At 41.1% G+C, this 14,984-nt stretch overlaps 1 long non-coding RNA gene across 1 annotated transcript; it reads left to right on the plus strand.

Annotated features, from left to right (window-relative positions):
* The first annotated feature begins 2,313 nt into the window (after nt 1–2,313).
* Nucleotides 2,314–3,420, plus strand: LOC118561284. Its single transcript, XR_004929917.1, has 2 exons — nt 2,314–2,511; nt 2,946–3,420. It is a non-coding gene; the product is annotated as an uncharacterized LOC118561284 (long non-coding RNA).
* Nucleotides 3,421–14,984: the final 11,564 nt, after the last annotated feature.

Here is a 14,984-nt window from a genome sequence, read left to right on the forward strand (position 1 = left end):
CAACTCTCAGCTCCTGCTCAGTGTTTAGCTGGGACCTGTACTTGGTCTTCAGTGCAGCAACAGCAGAGAAGCCAATCTCACAAAGGTAAGGTGTTGCAAAAGGAAGCAGAATGCTTATAGCTTTCTCCCCTAAGAGTGGATACTGCCTCTCTACACTCAGCCAGAATGCACTGAGTGTTTGTGATGTGAACCTCAGTCTCAATGTGGAGTCAGACGTCATGTCAATGAACTGCTCCTCTTCTGCAGAGCTGAAATCCGTTGGAGCTAGTGCACTGAAAGGGTCTCTCACCCAGTCATACTGGGAACTGTTTTCAGGGAAGTACTTTTTAAAGAATCCCATCAGTGAGGAAATATGCTGCTTAATGTGTGGAATCACTGAGATAGCATCATAGTCATTAGTGTCTACAAGTTCATGCAGGTTCTCAAATGAATCGGTGTTTCCTTCATCAAGTTGCCTGCCCCACATTGCAAGCTTTCGGGTGAAAGAGCTAATCTTGTCTGTGACCTGAGGGAGGTGTTTATCTTTCCCTTGAAGCTGTAGATTCAGTTCATTTAGCTTTCCAAATATGTCACTCAGGTAGGCCAGTTTTCCCAGGAAGTTCTCATCACAAAATTTTTCTGCCACTTCAGACTTGTGCTCCTGCTCCAAAAACACTCTTATTTGCTCTCTGAGCTCAAAAACTCGGGACAAGACTTTTCCTCGTGACAACCACCTTGCTTCACTGTGATAGAGCACAGCTTGATGTTCAGCTCCCATCTCCTCACAGATGGCAGAGAAGACTCTTGTTTTTAGTGGTCTGGTCTTTATAAAATTGACTACACCTATGATGTCAGTCATAACCTCACTTAATTCAGGGGAAAGTTGCCTGGATGCAAGAGCTTCTCTGTGTATATTACAATGTGTCCACTCAGCATGGGGTGAGGCTGTCTTGATGAGTGCCCTAAGTCCTTTTCTCTTCCCTGCCATGGTTTGTGCACCATTACTGCAAACATAAATGCAGTTCTCCCACTTTAGCCCATTCTCAGTCAAAAAGGAGTTCAGAATTTTGAATAGCTCTTCAGCTGTGGCTCTGTCTGACATATTTACAAAAAAGTAGATCCTTCCACAGGGAGTTTGACAAGTCAAAACGTACATAAGCAATAAACAGACAGTCTTTGTTGCTCTCAGTTGCTTCATCAAATTGTAAGGCAAAACGTTTGTCTTTGAGTTTATCTACCAGCTGTTCTTGAAGATCATTAGCAATGTCATCTATATGTCTGGCAACAGTGTCACTGGACATAGGGATAGTTTTTAGTTTTGCTGCACTGGCGTTGTACAGCATGACAGAGACCATGTCTATTGCTGCAGGCAGCATCAGCTCCTCTGCTGTCACTGCCGCCTACTGCAGTGGATGCGCAATTACACTTTATACTAGTACGGCCAAAAAAAAAAGCCTGTTCACCCAGGATCACACGCGCTCCCCTAGGGGGCGCGCACCACTATTTGAGAAGCACTGAGCTAGAGCGATTTGTTAGGAGCCCTTTTTAATGGATTTGCATTTCCATAAATAATTACCTTTATATCATGATTTTTCACGCCTTTATTAAAATATTTCCAGCAAAAACCCATAGTTTGTCTTCACCCCCCCCCCCCCCCCCCCCCCCCACGGCCGATACAGCACCACCCACCTGTGGGAAATGGCACTACACACCATTTTGGTCAAATGTTGAGTTCTGGGCCCAGATTTGGTGAGGCTGAGTTGCTAAAGGAGGCCAATCTGACCAATGAACTTTGGTGACCTTTGGTAACATTAAGTATTTGCACTCTTTTTGAAGCACTTCGACCAAACCGAGTACCATCACCTGGTGATACTGAACACAACCTTGTTAGCGGCTAACAGTTAGCATGTTGCTAACCGGATGTAGCTCTAGGAAGGTCCTACCAACTTCTGCTTGACACAGTCTGTACTTAGCCAAGAGAGAAAGCTCCACAACAAATTTTGGCCATGTCGGATAAAGCATCTCCATGTTAGGAGGTATCAAACATCCATTTTGATCACTTTTTGCCTCTACTACATGCTGCAGAAATGCTCCAAAGACACTAAAATAACACATTCAACACAGTACCCCACATGATAAAGGTAATGATCAATAAGCCAGAGGGCTGCAGCTGTGAGGGAGTCTCCATGACAACACTGCTAGCCAGAGGCTCCTAGGGACATGCTCCATTCACTTAACATGGCACCTTTCGACGGCCGCTGCAAGGGCTTTGAAGACCGTAGGAACCTGAAATTCTCAGTGTTACTTCCTGTTAATGTTTTTGACGGTACAGTACGCACCACGAGGCGGGAACCTTATTAAAGCTCTTCAGAAATGTTCTAGTTTATCATTAACAACATGTTCTAACTCAGTCTCTGCTTCCGTCTCTCAGTGAGCATCAGCTGCAGTGAGAAGAAGAGTAACCCAACAGCAGCTCTCCAGATTCTCTCCTCCACTCGCCTCAGCCTACAGAGTCTGGCTACCAAAGCCAAGGTACAGTTTCTGAATGATTTCTGTGTTGAATGCAGAAACCTGAGTTTATGCTGGAAAAATACAGCAGAATAACTTGAGCTGATGCTAGTCTCAGTAATGTTAATATGGTTGGAATGAGAGTAACATACAGGCTTCTTCTATAATAATACTAATAATTGTTATTGTCATTGCAACTTACATTCCAATGAAATTTGTTCTCTGCATCCCCTTGGGGAGCAGTGGCCCCTAATCTGGGGTTAAGGGTTTTGGTCGGAGACCCAGAGTGGCACCCTGTGGGAGTTGAACCCAGAACCTCAGGGACAACAAACACATTGCTCTACCCACTAGGCCACCACTACACTGCTGGTGTCAGCATGCAGACAGTACTGATTTAGTTGTTTAATGCAAGTAGGAACGTTACATGTTTTAAAGTCCTCTGCATTGTGGTCTTACAGCAAATCCATACAGATGTTGCAACAGGTGAAGTCCATGCTGATCTACAGGACAGTGTCACTGCTCTGGAACAGCTGATCACAGAGCTGCAGAAGCTGAGCGGGAGATTCCGGAACCTATCCCAGTGACAGTTCTCAGACACATCACCTTTTCTTTACATATCCAACCTTCACAGCTGTGATCTGATGGAAACTATGCTCCCTGTCCCTGTTTATCGAGACGTTTTTATACCTTTTTTTCCATAATATAACGTGAACAGTTGTTGAAAGGCATCAAGAAGTAAATTGAATGATTAATTCCCTCACAGTTTTTGTTTTTTGTTTTTGTGAAAAATACAGTTGAAATAAAATATTGACATAAACTGTTTAAAAGGAAGTATATGACCTCTGTCCACAACCCCAATGTCTGACATAAAATCTGACGTTTTTGTTTTAGGTCAGCAAAATCATTTTTGTTCAATAAATGTCAGAAAAATTACTTTCTTTAAAGTCATAGATTTTCATACACTAACATTACTACACATTTTCAAAAAACTAGGAAAGCCATGATTTCATGTTTTTTGAAAGATTCTGATGATTACATCACAGCATATGAGACAACTCAAACTGTTTCTATTAAGAGAAATCTTCCCAGATATCAGGAAGAAAGTTTTGTGTTTTTAAACTGACCAGGTGTTTTTAGACTTTCAGGAAGAAAGTCTAAAAACACCTGGATCAGCTTTCAGCAGTTCATCTGTTTAAAGCAGCGGTGTCCAAACTCTTTGCCTATTGGGCCAAAATTGTTAACTCGAAAGCACGCGAGGGCTAAAAGATTAATAAAAATAAACAACATAACCAAAAATATTGTGATTTTCCTTTAACCTGCCCAACAAAATATGATCACTTAAAAAACACATTAAACTGTATTTAGCCCATTTGATTAAATCAATTTCAATCAGATTTTAAGGCACCAAAGTCTTCATTTGAGTAAAAGTCATCCTATTTACTATGAAATGAAAGCAGATGCAAAAAAAATTGCTTATTAAGAGACAAATGTTTTGTGTTGTACCAAAGATTCAACCAAAGATTCAATTGTAAGATTTTAACTTGTCTATACTAAATTTACCCTAATTAAAAATAAAATGCTTCCATCTGCACCAGCCACCATTGCTGGCCGGCCAAAACTTTTGTTGAAATGCAGTTGGAGGGCTGCACAACATCAGCACAGGGGCCACAAATGGCCCCTGGGCTACACTTTGGACACCCTTGGTTTAAAGGGTAACCCCCCCCCCCCCCCCCCCCAAATGAACTTTTCTGTTAATAAAATTTATAAATGGGCGTGTTATGGTGCATTCACACCAAACAAGATTCTTGGAGCAAGTCTTTTATGTATTATCCTTATGTAAAATCATTTTCAGGAGCAGATTAACGGTCCGTGATCTGAAGGACACATTAGGAATGATGTGAATGGCATGATTTGGGCAAACGGAGCAAAGCAAAACTGCAAAAAGAGCAAAACGAAATTTCACTTGTTAAAAAAGCTGAACTTTTCAGTCAATTTGAGTGGCATTAAGCATGCTTCTCATCCGTTTTGTGCATTCATTTATTTCTATTGAGCAATAATGGATTTACTGACTGCAAACATCTGTAGTTGGTGTCCCGAAGGGAGATCCGTGTCCCACGGGAGACATAGATCCGACACGGCTCAGCAGCCCGGGGTCAGAGCAGCCCCTCTTTGAGGAAGCTATTGTCTCCAGATGTGAAGCATAAGACAGCAGCTCCTCATGCTGGGTCCTGGAATGATGGAAGTATAGCTGGAAGCAATCGTCATCCACATGCAGCTACAGGTGGTGGTACTCGCCGGCATGGGCGGGGGGTACGGGTGGGACATTTGACTACAATGTGGATACGGTTTCATGTTCATGCCAATGAATTAAATGATGTGGCTTCTTACCTTTACCATGTCACTCCCATTATAAGTTTGTGCCATATTCAATTGCTAATGGAATTCATACAATTTCCTTACGATTCCTGTAAGCAAATAATTACAAAAATTTGTTTACAGGATTTTTTTCTTTACCAAACATCTCATGTTCAGTATTTTTATTTGGCACCTTATGATCTGTCTACTTTCCCTGTAGATGTCAGAGGGTCATTGTGTCAACTCAACCAGAATTTGGCAGCTAAAACTTTAGAATTTGTTAGTTTAAAGAACGAAAGTTGGTCTCCCAGTGCTGTACTGAGGCGGTTGGTGATTATGTGGTTCCTTAGCCACTAAGGAGAGGTGCGACAAAGTGAGAGGATGGCAAATCAGTCAATAGACCTCTGAAGAAAATATGTGCCCCTCATTTTTGAGATGATGGTTACGCCCTTGCTCACTGCACCAGGTGTCTCCGAAGGATCTGGTGGACCCAGGGGTGGCGACTTTTAGCTTTACATACAGGCCGTGACCCGCTCCATAAACTCCATGTCTACCATGGTAAGTTGAACAGACGAAAGGAATCAGCAAGTGGATAGACGCTCCTCCAATTTGATGATGTGGTGAAGCAAGCTGGGGGAAAATGGCCACGTTGTCAGCACGGATTGTTTGAGAGAGGTGAAATGTCAAGCGTCCAACAGCGTGTGATCCAGGTGAAAAAGTTTCCTTGATCGCATTCGGTATGAATGTACCTTTTATAGTTCTGTCCATATGTCCCAGTCATTATTTTGACAAATTACTGCGCGTTTGTTGAAATCCTGCTGTGGTGTCTAAAACCGCCTGTGCGGCGCCCTACTTAGGTTTAACAAGTGTCTTGCATTGAATTTTTTGCTGTTTGCTGAAAAGATTTTTGTGACGTTTAGAACAGTGAGTTTATCAATTTTCGGGTTAGCGATTTATTAGCTTTGCATTCAGTCAGTTTATTTAGCTTTTTTTAGAAGCCCATTGCTCAACCCCAGAACCTTTCGTGCTCTACTAGGCACCACCTTCTCTCAGCAGCAGAGTAAAGCTCTGCTACAGGGATGAGTAAAATTCTATTTTATTTATATAGTGCCAATTCACAATGCATAATTTCAAAGCTGTTTACAAAGTTAATTCGATCAAATCATCCAGACACATTGGTCAAATAGTTTCCCATCTAAAGAAGAATGGGCCACATGTGAGAAGCCTGTGGAGGAAAAACCTGAAACAGTTGGAGGAGGAAATCTGTCGCCTACAAATTTCAGCTGAAAAGGTTTCTCAGTGTTTAAAAACATCAAACGTAGTGAAAGATAAAATAAAATAAAACACATGAGCAGCAGCTGCTGGTCTTTATGGATTGAAATCCTTACATTTTTTTTGTTGTTTAAAAAAAATCTACTCAGTATTATTGACTTTGGCTTGCAAAAAACAGTCACTATATAAAAGGAGGCTCTAAGAACTGTTGTATAACTGAAAATGTTAGCTGTCTAATTACAGAAAAAATATTTAAACTCCAGTTACATTCCTGGTGCACTGAGGCTTCAATGGAAGAATCTATTATTTGAGGAATGTCTCTCATTGCTGTACAGGCATAACATTATGACTACCGCCAGCTTAAGTAATTATCTCTGTCACTGTGCCTGTTACCGAGTGGCACAAGAAGAGAGCATTTTGTCCTTAAAGTTGACGTATTGAATCAGGAAAGATGGACAGTGAATGGATGTGAGTGAGTTTGAAAAAGGCCGAGGAGGGATGGGTGTCTTAGAGAGCCTGCTAAACTGCCGCTCCTGTGGAGTGCTCCCAGTCTGCAGGAACCAGGCTTATTGATGCAGCAGGAGGAGTGAAGGCTGGCCATTTAGGTTTGTAGAATCCTGAAAAGCCAATGATTTTAACCCAAACCTGACTTTGTGCCACAGGTTTGGGGTTAGAGGGTTTGCTTTAAATTAAATCTTCCAGCTCATTGCTTTTCAGTGACAACAGGGAGGATCATTGCCTTTTCCTCAGCTATTTGTGTTCTAGCAGCCAGTGCAACAGTACTAGACGTGTTTTTTTTTTTTAAAGAATTAATCTTCTTTTACTGGATCATTTTTTTTATACTCCACAAATCACCTGCCTTTGTTGTGAGGATAAACTGTTTTGCAGCTGACGGACAAAGATGGCTGCTATTTGACAGCGATTTATGAAACAGTTATTATAGTGTTAGGAAATTTCAGAACTGCATATTTCCTATATATCCTTTTTTATAGTTGAAATCAATGGTTTGTGCTGTTACTGAGGCAGGGCAAACTGACACTCAGGTGAGGTTCATTAAGTTCTTAATTCAAGCCATTTCCTTCATCAGATCATTATATCACTCATAAAGCATGAGCGACTAATCTCATTTAAATTCCTAAAGACATTCTTGGATAAATTGTATGAGCGTGACTTGAAGCGGTTCTGTCATCGTCCAGAAGACGGCTCCAATAATGGGAAACAGAGCTCTGCCTGTTTCTCCTCATAATTCCCCCAAGGATTCCTGATGTTCCTCAGAGTCTCTCAGACATCATCACTCTTACAATATGCTTTACATCAGAGATGAGAGCAGGAAGAAGACCCATTTGGGCAAAGATTTCTGTTCCCTTCCAGACTCAGGGAGAGCTTTTACAGGTGCATAATTAGAATATCATGAAAAAGTGAATTTTTTTTCAGTAATTCCATTCAAAAAGTGAAACTTGTATTTCATATTAATTTAAAGGGTGGTGGTGATAATTACTTGCCTCGTGAGACCATCCTGATCTCGCGAGCTTTCAAGGTTTCACTCGCAGATCAGTCTGGCTACCCTCCGTTAAAGAAAATTTGGAGCCGTTCACCAAACGAACGTCCAATAAGCGTTGGCTTTGAGGCGGGTTGAGGTGTGACGCAACGAGGAGCGACAGTTCAATCTAAAGAACATGGCGGCTTCAGTCGATGAAACTAGCGTTAGCGCGGCTATAGAGCAAGTTTTATCGGAATTACAGAGTATTTCTTTGCTGAGCTAACGAGCCTTTACCTGCAGCAGCAAGAGTAGCTTGGCTTGTGGTTGTGTTTTCGTCGTCGCTCTGTTACGAGCGACGACGAATCTGATTGGTTTATTTGGCCCGTCTATCACCAACATAGGCCAATCAGCTAACCAGTATTTTCGCCCCTTCCCAAAATTACTTCAACGGAAGGTTTCCAGATGGATATGCGGAGCAAATCTATCTGGCGGAGTCAGGTAAGATAATTACATAAATCATCAGCACATCAGAGGGACACCTCACTTTGGACATAATGTTACAGAGGCAAGACTGAAGAACATTGGACATAATGGAAACTGATGACGATAATGGGCGACCAGAGAAGAAAAGACAAAAGTCACAGAGAATGTTCATAGATGGTGTAAATGATCATATGCACAGTGTTGATGTAATGGCGGTAGATGCTAGATATGGGCTTAGATAAAATCTAATTATCAGCTGTGGTGCACCCTGAAAGGAGCAGCTGAAATGAGGCCTTGCTGCCGAGGACCCTGCCTGACGCAGTTTCCATAGGGCACTGCCTTTAACTCTGGAAAGATAGGGGCCACATTTGGGAGGGGAGAGGGAAAAAAAGACATATTTCACACTTTATCCTATTCCAGGATACAGTTTGAGATATCAAAAAACCTTGCATGAGAAAAGCACATGTGACGAGACAACATTTAAGCGAGGGGTTAACCTTGGAGACTAGTCTCACGAAGTTCGTATGTTGTTGTGGGCATCAGTTATGTGTGTGTGTTTGGGTGAAAAATGTTATATTTCCATGAACGCTCTCCAGAGGGCCATTTGTCCTTGATGTTATCAACCGTCTCACAGTTCAGAAGCATCCACAGATGTCCACAGGGGAGGAGGGAGCGGGTGGTAGTTCTGAGCTCTCTCGCCATAACATTCAGGGGAGTTTTTTTAAAGGGGAGGCATAATCCAAATACACAATTTGTTATGAGAACAAGCTGCACCAACTTTTCCGTCAGCTTTAAACCGGTTATGAAGCATTAATCGTTGAAGTGGCAGATCAGCGAGATTTTTCTCACAGATGATGTCCACATAGCTATTCATTACTTCTGATAATTTTTTTTCGGTCTCCTACCGGCATCTCTCGTTTTTTGCGTTGGCAAAGTCCATGGAATCAAAACGATCTCGCTAAGCAGATTTTCCCAGTGATGTCACACCAATAGTCGCAAACCTGGAAGCTGGCACCCGCTATACTGTCTGAGTACTACATCGATAACGTTGTTTTGCTTTCACGTTTTTTTTACAAGATGCCTCGTCATTGTGTCGCTATGTACTGTTCCCATGAAGATGGAAGATTGCATGAGTGGCCAAAGGACACACTTAGAGCCCGTTTGTGGCTCGTCATTTTAAAGACGACTGCCATGGTGCTCCGGGGGAGGGGGTCTTTGGCTTTTCACCACCACTATTGTTCCCCTTTAGATTTTAACGGCAGCTTGCATCTATTATTGTTGCACTACTGCCATCTATTGGATCCTAATATCTATTCCTCAAATTCTCTGATCCCAGTATTTTTTTTAAACTGAAGAATCTTCTTTTTCCCCTAAATACTATTTAGTTTATAAACCACATTCTCAATTTTAAATTCCTATTAAAACTTAAATCCGTTTTTAATAATCTTTGATTTACACATCTTCTACAATTAATAAAACCATGTTCTATTGTTTCTACATCATGACACCAACTACAAAAACCAGTAAGATGTTTCCCCATTTTACAAAGTGAGTGGTTCTTATTCTATTTATAATTATTTCCTCCCAACTGTTTATTCCTCTAATCCTTACTACATCAACTGTATTTTGTATCTTATATAAGTGCCTTCCATTTATTTCATTATCCCACCTACCTTTCCATATCTTCTTGCTTTCTCTCCAAACTATACTTTAGCCTTCAGATTTTGATAACTTTACCGGCATATCAATATATTCTTTTTTTAATAGCCTCCTTAGCCAACCTATCTGCTCTTTTGTTACCCAAAATACCAACATGAGCAGGAGTCCAAAATAATATTACATTTTTATTTTGTTCACATATTCTATGATGAACAGCCATAACCTCATATAATATATTTTGATGATTACTTGTACATCCCTTTTGAATACTCAATGCAGATAATCACTACAAATTATTTTATTTATACTAGTATCCTCCACCCATTCTCAAGCTAATAATATAGCACATAATTCTACTGCATATATACTGAGATAATTAGATGTTCTTTTTGAAATAATCTTTGTCAGGAATCACCACTGCTTTACTAGTTGCTTCACTCTTTGTCTTTTTATTTTCATGTATCTATGTCTACATGTGTTGTCTTTTACTTTCATGTATCTGTTTATTTACTTATGTGTAAATGCACCCCAGCAATCAAAACAAATTATGAAAAATTCTACTCACTGCTGCTTTTTGTTTCAGACTATTTAGACCACTGTTTCGAGATGCTGCTAGCAGAGCTGGAGAAAATAAAAACTAAGCAGGTTGATGCAGCATAAGAGTCCCCATCACTGACAAGTTAATTTGTGAAACCAACAAAAGATGATGCCATCAATCTCTCATTCATTCGATTTTCAAAAAGACCATGAAATCATTTTTATTAGTAATTGCTTATATTACATAATAACCACAACAATTTTGTTTACATGCATGTTTTAGATTTTATTCTTTCAGCTTGGGTATTTTTTTAACTGACAACAGATGACCTCTAAAGGTAAAGTCATCTTCATGTCCTGGGGGTGGGAAGTGGGCCCTTACACAGCTGACTGCACACGAGGGTATCACAGCCCTGGTATCTTTGCCTAAATAGTCCCAACACCATCTCACAAATTGTCTATAGGCTATATGCCTATGCTGTTGCTTGTATTGGGACCAAGCAACCTGCAATGTTCAAACATTTAGACACACCGCTTCCATGCCAGGATGGTCTGTGATACAGCCAGGGATTTCTCCATCCATATCCTCTGGCTTCTTCCATCTTAGCAACAACCAAGCCCATTTCCTGGCAACAGATGCACTCTCTCACAGAATCCATTATTGGCAGTGAGAACAGGAACACCTAAAAAATAAGATTGATTAATTGTATATTTGTATATGAATTACACACTATAACTGATTTGCTAAATTCACTATTAATGCATTTATGGTAAATTGGAAATGGAAATCTTTAGGCCTCAATATTACTCAGTGTATATTTTTGATAAATTATTATTATTTAATTTTTGTTTTACTAGTATGTAGGTAGGCTAAATATTATAATATGTACCGATACTGTTTATAAATTGTTAAGTGATTTTTTTATGATAAGTAGCACCTCATCATTGGGCCTAACTAGGCCATGGCATAAATTAATTTTTAGTTGTGAATAAATGCTCATTCATTTTAGTGATACATTTTGTCCTCATCTCTTTATTTAAGATAAGATAGACTTTATTGATCTCACAGTGGAGAAATTCACTTGACACATCGGCTCAATAAAAGTGACAAAAGTTGGAAAAAGACCGATTATCTTGGCGTTTAAAATAACACAAAACAGCGCAAGAAGACCTCGTTTATTTATTTTTATTTTATAATTTTGTAAACAGCTGCCGATTAAACTAAATGCTCCAACCTTGATATGATTATATGCGTTGTTTTACCGAAAAATCAATCATAAGCGCTGTGAAAACGGCAGCAATGCGCGCTCCCGACAAAGGGGTGGGGGGGGGGGGGTTCACAGGGGAACTGAATTTCGCACAACACCGGCATTTTAGCCATTAAATATCTATGGTGCCTAAAAGAAAATGATGTCAACTTACGAGAAAATATTTGAACTGCGTAGTTAAAAGAAAAAACTTGTCCTACCATTCATCTAATCTCCTGACGTCCAATCTCCACTCTTTGTCCGACTCGCTGTTGTTCGTCCGCTGCCTTCTCTTCATTTGAAACGTCTGGGTCGAACATGTGAGGCTCCAGACACAAATATTCTTCCTCCGATACATCAGAATGGTCTCCTGGTAGGAATCGCTCGGTTGAAGTCGAAATTTCGCTTTCAGATTTCTAGTTTTGGCTATCGCATGTAGTGCTCTAATCCACCATGTTGAGATGAACGTTCACGTTCTGACGTCACGACTTCCGGGTTGGAGGGCGCTTGAAAAGTGATCCGAATCTTTTCCGATTATCTCTTAAATGTGAAAAAAAAATGGTGGTATATTTATTTGTTCATATTTTGCTATATATATATATACGTAAGGTTAAGTCAAACTGATGGATGCTTCATAACCGGTTTAAAGTCCTTTCATCGCTGGCTCCACATGGCAAATCCAATATTCCATCTTTGTTGGGCTTTTTTTCCGCGTTTCACATCCAGATTTTATCCCATCTCCCGTTTGAGTTCAACCACGAAGCCAGTCAGCATTCCAACACATCCAGCTTGCGGCTCTGCTCCTCCAACTTACGGGTCTGTTTGTTTACCGCCTTAGTCATTGTGTCATATGCGGCCGGTAACCTGATCAAGGCCATAATTGCTACCAACATCCGCTGAATTTGCTAATATATCAAAAATCCACCGAATCCAATTAGCAGAAATCCAAGTATCATGAATCCAAACATGTATACGTCTTTCACGTCCTCGACTGACAAAATCGAAAAACACACCATTTTCCACCTGTTCCAAGAATCTAGGGTGTATCCCACGAAATGTGTCCCGTCAGGACAGGATGGGTCCCCTCTTCCCTGCCTACTGTTGGTTTTAATGCTGGGCCTGCTCCTACTTATCTCTGAAGGCCCGTCTTACCCCGGTTTAAGATTTGGCAGTAAAGGAGAAACATTGATCAGAGGCAAACATTTAAAATATGCATATTTTATTCATTTGGAATTCCAAAAGGAGACACAAAACTTACATTACAATTTCTCTGTTGTCATGGTTTAGCTGTGATCTGGCTTTTGTTTACTATTAGTTTTCAGTTCTTCCTCCTTGTCAGGTTTTAGTTTTGATCTGGCTTTTTTTACTGTTAGTTTTCAGTTCCTCCTCCTCCTCTCACTCAGCTTACCATTCACTCTCTCTGCAGTCAGTCACAACTGTTGGTCATTAATTAGTCAGACTCACTCCACCTGCCAGCCTCCCTACATAACCTCCCTCTGTCTTTACTTCCCTGCCGGTCCGTCATCAGACTCCACTCACTCCTCGCCTGTCTACCTGGTTTGCTCCTACTAGCTGTTGGTATCCTGCCTCAGTTTTTAATGTTTAATCTCTGCCTGCTGCTGGATGTTTCCTGTTTTACCCCTGAACTTCTAGTGAAGCTTCGGCCTGCTGTTGCTCTGGCCGTGCTGCAAGTACTCACAAGTACTCACTCTGCCGTGCTGCTGGTCCTGCTTGCCAGTTCCTGCCTCCTCTCTGCTCCAGCCAGAACTCTCAGTTTTAGCTCCATGTGTGTGGTTCTGAGTTCACTGTAAACAAATCCTGACAGCTGTATTCAGTATATTACCCGGCCTTCTGCCCCATGGTGATGCAAGTGATTCTGTCTGCTTTACACTACTCTGAAGGCATCTTTTAAAAGACTGACAAAAAGGCTGTCCTTCTTGGTAAAGCTTGATTTATTACTCAAAACCCGTTCTATCAGGGGTCAAGCCAGATAACCTACACAGCCATAAACCCGCTCTCAACAGTTTGCAACACTTTACTTTGCCTTAAAGGGAGACACAGTTTTAGAGGCCAGACATTCCTTATTATTTTCCATACAAATGCCTGATTAATATAACTAAGATATTTTCCTCAACAATTCCCTCTGTTTTGATCTAACAGATCAAATCAATAACTGAGCTATACCTAATTTAATTTCTTGGACCTCTCAAAGTGTAAATGATGAGAAGGAATTTCCTTATCCCGGTTAGGAAGTAACCCCCTCTGTCCTGGGGCTGCAGCAGCTTCACCAAAGTCTCCGCGCCTGTCCGCACTCTGCTGCTCCCCCTCCCCTCTCGTACATGGCTCAGCGGTGCCAGCCAATCAGCTCTCTCTCACAAACAGCCGCGCTGCTGAGAGAGAGAGAGAGAGAGAGAGAGAGAGAGAGAGAGAGAGAGAGAGAGAGAACTAAAACATATACAAATATTAGAATACAATACAAACAACAAAACAAAAATGTACCTCGCTGCTTTCACTGGGGAATACTATGTTGATTTCTTGGTTACACATTTTTGACAGTTCAAGCCATTCATTGGCACCATGATTGTACCAGCTTTTATAGAGCCCGTCCTCATTATCTACGGCAGCCCATGAGGTACACACAAAAAACTCAAAACATTAGAAAGTGCAAATAACATTAAACAAAACAAAATATAAACCACCAAAATGCTAATCAAAACAGACAAACATCCATAAACAATATGCAACATTCTTAATTCATAAAATTCACTTTGAATAATTTATTTGATAGTCTACAAAAATATTATTTAGGCAATTTATTTTAAATAGCTCACCATCCATTACACTCCCACCAATGATGCATGAACTATCACCAAAATCATGCATTATTTTAAAGTTTCCCTTAAAACCATGCAGATTGTTTAAACATGCTGGTCTGTGTACATTCAGTTTATGAGTCACTTTCTAATAACACAACCATTTCAAATTAGCTTAAGGAGGCTTTTAAGTTGGAGAAGGAGCCCTTGGTAGACCGCGCCCATCGTACTCTCCAACCGAGACCGAAACCTGAAGAGCGACCTCGTCCTATTGTTGTACGTCTGCACTATCATTCGGACTGTGTGGACATATTGGGTCGAGCTAGGTCTCAGCAGCGGATCATGCTTGGTGACACACACTTCTCCGTTTTCCCTGACCACACGCCGAAGACGGCCCGGGCCCGCGCCTCCTTCAATGATGTCCGCCGTCAGCTTCGAATGATCCCGGGGATCCGGTTCGGACTGTTATATCCTGCTCGACTCCGGGGTACACATAATGGTACGGAGAAAGTATTTAATTCACCAGAAGAGGCCGGCGCCTTCATCAGGTCGCTCAAGACACGTGAGAGCATTGCAAAAAGCCCATAACTCTGGATAACCTGTTACCTTTACCGACTGTTATTACTCTCTTTGCTTCACTGAAGTTAGGTT

This window comes from Fundulus heteroclitus, unplaced genomic scaffold, assembly GCF_011125445.2.
Source record: "Fundulus heteroclitus isolate FHET01 unplaced genomic scaffold, MU-UCD_Fhet_4.1 scaffold_599, whole genome shotgun sequence".
NCBI lineage: Eukaryota > Metazoa > Chordata > Actinopteri > Cyprinodontiformes > Fundulidae > Fundulus > Fundulus heteroclitus.